This window comes from Lepus europaeus, chromosome X, assembly GCF_033115175.1.
Source record: "Lepus europaeus isolate LE1 chromosome X, mLepTim1.pri, whole genome shotgun sequence".
Taxonomy (NCBI): domain Eukaryota; kingdom Metazoa; phylum Chordata; class Mammalia; order Lagomorpha; family Leporidae; genus Lepus; species Lepus europaeus.
Genome location: NC_084850.1, coordinates 50,505,483 through 50,511,768, shown reverse-complemented (window position 1 = coordinate 50,511,768; position 6,286 = coordinate 50,505,483). Strand labels below are relative to the sequence as shown.

Genomic DNA, 6,286 nt, shown 5'->3' with positions numbered 1-6,286 from the left:
AGCAGCTGCAAGCCGCGGGGAGCCGTTAGACGGCCGGCCGCCCCCGCCTCGCCCCCCCTCGCCCCTCCAAGCCCGCTCGGCCCCGCCCCCCACCGGCTGACGTCCTCGGCGAGCCGGGGCGGGCGCGTGGGTGGGCCGAGTCTTCGGCTGCCTGCGATTCGGCCGGCGCAGCCACACCACCGCGCGCCCCCGCTCCGCCCGCCCCTCCGGGCCCGTCTTTTCCGGGCTCGCGCCGCGCCGCGCCCCGCCTCCGCCGGCTGTCCGGGTGCGCGCGCGCCGCTGCGGCTTTTTCTCCGGCCTCCGCCGAGCGCCACTCCTCGCCCCAGCGCTAGCGGGCACGCGGCTGCTTTCCGCCAGCTTCCCGAGTGCCCGGCGCCTGCCGGCTGTGAAGACGCGGTGGGCTGCGCCTCCGGTGAGTAACTCTGGCTGGGGAGGCTCGCGGCCCCGGCACCCCATCTTTCAGCCTCGGGACCCCAGCTGCAGCGGGGCCAGAGCGCCTCACCTGAGCAGGGAAAAGGTTGGGTGGGCATTTCCGTTCTTGGTATCGGCTCGCTTTCTTTGGGAGGCCGGACTAGCTACCCGCTCGTCTTGCCTTAGGGGCGGGAGGATTCCGGGGTCACTGTACTCGCATCTGTTTCTTTCCCGCAGAAGCGGGTCCCGGAGACCCTTGCCTGTCTCTTCCTCCCGCTCGCGGCACCCGGAGGACCAGAGTCATCCTCCCAGTCGGGGTACTGGGCTTTGCCACGAGGCTTTCGAGGACAGTACATCAAGTGCTCTCTAGACCTCCAAACGACCTTTAGGGCACCCCTAGACCTCAGCTCCATGTTGGCCCCTCCCACTCGCTCCTGTAACCGAGGGCTGGGGTCTTTCTGGCCTTAGAAGCATCTGCCCATGCGAATTCGACCCATGGATGCACTGGCTTCCGATATCCTTGTAGCATCCATACCTTTAGGTACGTTAGAAAAGAGCTAGATTCTAGCAGAAGCATGCTCCACCCCACCCCCCACCCCTCCCGTTCTATCTACATCCCTGCCTTCAGTGGTACTGCTGTATATTTAGTATTAGATTTATTCACTTCCTCTTCCTCTCATTGGAGCGCCTGAAAGCACTGTGGCTGATGTCTATAGGCATACAAAAATCTAAGAGACTATGATTCATTGCCTAACCCCATCAAGGGGTTACATATTTGAAATAAGACGTCATTTCTCCTCTCCACTCCAGCATCTCCTCCTTCAAAGGCATTTTTTCCACCCTCTTGAAATTAACTTGCTTCGTTTGCTCTTTTCACCTTAAAGAAAAGTCAATCATTGCTCTGAGAAACGACTGTGAGATACAGAATAAGGGGAAAATGCACTGAAATGAATCCTGTTGAAAAAGTAAGCAGTTTCTTCTTACTGCCTAATGGTTTAATCGATGGCTCCATTTCCTCTTCTGCAAAAATAAGGATGTTGGAGGAGGACATAACAGGTTCCTTCTAGTGTTGTGATTCCAGGATCTCTAAATTCAGGCTTAGCATAAACATGTTGCTGCGTACGTGTAGATTTCACCTGGTTAAAGCCCTGTTTTCCATAGTTGCTTATCACTTTAGTTTTTTTCTTTTGCCCCCAACAAGAAAGCCTTGTCAGTGTTTGTGATACACGGCAGTTAGTGGAGATCCAATTGCAGTACCGCCAAGGAACGTACCAATCAAGATTTTACTGGTTTAATGCATGCCTCATCCTTAAATTGTAAAATTGCTCATCTTTTCCATTGAAGCTGCTGAAAGCATGACACACAAGACTCGTGTTAGAATTAACAGTTAACTCGCTCTCTACCATTTACCTAGAAGATGAAACATGAAACTGTCAGGATCTTTGCGCCTTACACATCGCAGCTTACAGATAAGGTACCTTGTTGTCCTCATAGAAGTAATTCGACCCCTAAAAATCTATAGTTATTACTTATAACAGTTAAGAGGCTGAATAAATTCAGGGTGCTTTAAAAAAAACCCTTTTATGAAAACACAAGTGATTCAGATTACGATGTTTGAGTATTTTGAGTAGGAATGAAATGAGGGGAGACAGAAGATTCTTACCCATTTGGTGAAAGGAGACAAGAGTTGAGACTCTGGAGAATCATAGATATCAATCCCAGCTCTTACTAGATGTGCAGGTATAACCTTGAACAAGTCACTTTTCCTCTAATTTTATGCAAAATCTGTGAAGGGTCTTCATGGTTTGGTGGAATCCAAAAGTCCCCCAATAGAAATTATGTATTCTTAGACTGAATGTGTGTGTGTGTGTGTATTTGTAATGCAATTTGCTTTAAGGCTATGTCATAAATCTTGTTACACTGATTGTTTAGAATGATTTTCTCAAAGATGTACATGATTAATTCCAATTTAGATATACTTAGTTCTTAATTCATCCTGATTAAGTGGGTCACTATATGAAGAAGTCTACAAGTTAGAAATGTTTTACAGAAGTTGGTTATTTAATATCATTCACTTCTGCTTGCAAGTAAAGTGTATATCAAAGTTTTTTTTTTAAACATTCAGGGCTTTTAGACATTTGTGAGGGAATGTGCTTTATGACTGTAATTAGCAAGGAACTATAAAAATATGCACATATCTCATTCATGTATTCATTCTTCCAGCCATTCTTTTCCTTCATCTGTTATTTATTTCATGTTAGGTCCTCATGATTTGATGATTAAAAGGACAACCCTTACCCTGTGAGTTAGTTCATGGTGTTTGATTATGGTGATGGTGGTGGGGGTTATGGAGAGATAGGTATACATACAGTTTATTTTTATTTAAAAAAACAACAATAATAGCCAAATCAGGTCTATGAGCAAAATCCTGGGAAAGTTAAGACTCCACAGAGGAGGGGAGATCATTACTTTTATTGCCTGCCTTGACTTTCAGTTGCCTAGCCTTTAGGAAAATAAAAGCATTTTATTTTTCCACACCAGCCATTGCCTGGTCTTCTATACTCTTTGGCTTTCTTTCTCTTTTAACTTTTGAATTTTGTAATAGTTTTAAGAAATAATACCTCATATCTAATCTCCACCAATGATAACATTGTGTATAACTGTAGGATAATATAACCAGGAAATTGAAATACTCATGTTTGCAATCTGTGCACCTTACACAGATTTCACTAGTTTCACATGTACTCATTTGTGTGTATGTGTTTAGTTCTATGCAGCGTTATCATGGGTGGATTCATGTGGTCATCACTACAGGCAAGGTACAGAGAAATTCCATTACCAGAGGATCTGTCCCTTTGCACTTTAACAGTCACAGCCATCTCCCTTCCTCCCTGACTCTTGGAAACCACTGATCTGTTTTCTATATCTAGAATCTTGTTAGTTCAAGAGGGCTATTTACGTGGAACTGCATAGTATATAACCTTTCAAGTAGGCTTTTCTTTAGCTTCAATCCCTGGGGATTCACACGGGGACTATATCCTTTAGCAATAGTTTGTTCCTTTTTACTGCTGAGTAATACTCTGTGGTTTGCACGTGTTTAACCATTCACTTGTTGATGATTATCTAGTATTCCAAGTTTTTTTTTGTTTTATTTTGATTTTTGGCCTATTGTGAATAAAGCTTGTATGAACAGTTGTGTACATGTTTTTTGTGTGAACATCCATTTCCATTTTTCTAGGATAAATGCCCAAGAATACAGTTGTTGGATTGTATGGTATTTATGTTGATTTTTTAAAAATATTTTATTTATTTATTTGAAAGTCAGAATTAAGAGGGAGACATAGAACCACCCGCTGGTTCACTCCCTGGATGCCTGCAACAGCCAGGCCTGGGCCAGGCCCAAGCCAGGAGCCAGGAGCCAGGAGCTTCATCTGGGTCTCTCATGTGGGTGGCAGGGGCAGATACACTTGGGCCATTTTCCATGGCTTTTCCCAGGCCATTAGCAGGGAGCTGGATCAGAAGTGGAGCAGCTGGGACACATATGGGCTGTCAGCATCACAGGTGGTGGCTTAACAGTATGCCACATTGCCTGCCCCTTATATTTAGTTTTCTAAGGAGCTGCTGTCCTGTTTTCCACAGTGGCTGCGTCATTTTACATTTCTCCAAGCGAGGAATGAATTCTCCTCATACTTGCCAGCATTTGGTGTTGTCACTAATTTTTTTTTTTCCCTTAGTCTTAGTCTTTCCAGTTGTTGCATTTCCCCGTCTTTTCATGTGCTTATTTTCCATCTCTGTCGTCTCTACAAGTGAAATGACTGTTCATGTCCTTTTCCATTTTCTAGTTTGATCTTTTATAACTTGAGTCTTGAGAGTTCTTTATGTATTCTAGATACTAATCCTTTGTCAGATACATGGCTTGAAAACATTTTCCTGGATGGAAGCTTGCCTTTCCAACCTCTTCACAGGGTGTTTCACAGAACAAAAGGCTTTTAATTTGGATGTTGTCCAGTTTAATTTTTCCTAGTGTTTCGTTTATGGACTGCCCTTTGGGTGTCAAAGGGTTTTTGTATACTTTTGTTATTTAATTTTATTCTTTTCTGTTCTTAATACACTACCCATGATTTCTATGAGCAGTGTGAGCAGTTTTTCTTTGAACGATCCTGCAGCTCACATATATTCTGTGAGCAAGTGGTTTGGTGGTTTAGAGTGTGAACACATACTCAAACATGCTCTCACAGTTTTAAAATGGCTGCCATCCCTTTGTACCATAAAATTCAGTATCTTCCTCAAAAATCTATCAGATGCAACATAAAATTTGTATTTTAACATTAAATGGATACACAATGTGTTCAGGATGTTTTTTCTTTTTGTTTTACTTTCTAACAAAAATATTTTGGCAAAACTGTATAGTTTTTCATCAAGGATTTTGGTAAGTAATTCGAAGAACAAACTTGTGTTCTCATTAAATGTACTTTGAAAGTCTACGTCTGCATTGTGAGCAGTGAAGTTACAAGCCATGACCGTGTATTTAGTAGACTTTATTCACTATTGATTATCAGAATAATGAACAACAGATTGTTGACTATCTAGATTCCATATGTTTCTTTTAGAGAGACTACTTATCATTTATTATAATTGGTTTCTAAAATAAATATTGGCTGTAAGGTGATACAATTTTGTACTTTTTACAAAATGCAGTGTGTCTTTTTTTAGTGTTTTATTTATTTTCATTTTATTGGAAAGACAGAGTGACAGATTTACTCTCCAGATGTCCACAACAGCCAGGGCTGGGCCAGGCTGAAGCCAGGAGCCAGTAACTCAATTTGAGGCTCACATGTGGGTTGCAGGGCCTCAAGTTCATGAGCCATCATCTGCTGCCTCCCAGGATGTGTATTAGGAGAAAGTGGAATTACAAGCAGAGTAACAGGGACTTGAACCAGGCACTTTGGATATAGGATGCAAGCAAGCATCCCAAGTGGCAACTTATGTTGTTGTGTCAAATGTTCACCCCTACAGTTTGGTATTTTGAAAAGTGTGTATGTTCATATTATGAGAAGAACTTACAGGAAAAGATCGGTGATTAATTTTGAGAATATTCATTTCTACTTGGCAGGGCTGAAATTACTACTTGTCCCTCCAGTACTTAACCAAATTTACTCAAATAAGTGTACAACTAGGGTGGTGGATTTCTATTGAAAAAGATTAAACACTGGTATAAGGCAGGGGCTGGCAAGATATTGCCTGTGGCCAAATCCTGCCCACCATCTGTTTTTGTAAATAAACTTTTCTTGGAACGCAGCCACGTCCATTCATTTATGTATTATCTGGCTACATTCACAATAGAGTGTCAGAGTTTAAACAGAGACCTTACGGGCCACCAAGACTATTTCATCTCTGGATCTTTACCAAAAAAGTTTGGAAACCCCAAAGATAGGGCAGCCTTTTAAGTTAGTGATTTTCTGTGTCATGTAGGAAACATAACAGAGTCTGCCTTGACTTTCTGCACTTTGAGGCTATATTGCCATGGGATATTGTACTTTAGAAGAGTGAATTTATATTTTCCTAAGTTTACAAGGTATTAGAGTTTAACAGCCTTGTTATGGAGTGCATAGACATTCGGGAAGGTTGATTTTTGTTGTTAAATGTGGCTTATTTTAATGTGACTACATTTAGAGGGGTGGCAGCTAGGAAGATTCACAAGGAGGCCTGGGTGGTCCTGTTGTGCTTTGGAGATCTATTGTGAGCCAGAGTGGAAATGAAAGAGCTGGACATGGTAGCATTTTTACTCTTGAAACTTTTATGTGATCTTTCAATATATAGTCGTATTAGCATGTCAAACTGAACTTAGACCATTGGTTTATTATTTTGTTTGCAT

General features: G+C 42.5%; 1 protein-coding gene across 3 annotated transcripts in view; it reads left to right on the top strand.

Moving 5' to 3' along the window:
• The first annotated feature begins 301 nt into the window (after positions 1-301).
• The window catches only part of ACSL4 (acyl-CoA synthetase long chain family member 4), an 89,448-nt gene continuing 83,463 nt past the window's right edge, over positions 302-6,286 (top strand). For all 3 annotated transcript variants that reach the window (XM_062183860.1, XM_062183859.1, XM_062183861.1), the window contains exon 1: positions 302-412. The gene's annotated coding sequence lies outside the window, so the exon portion shown is untranslated. The remainder of the gene's footprint in view (positions 413-6,286) is intronic.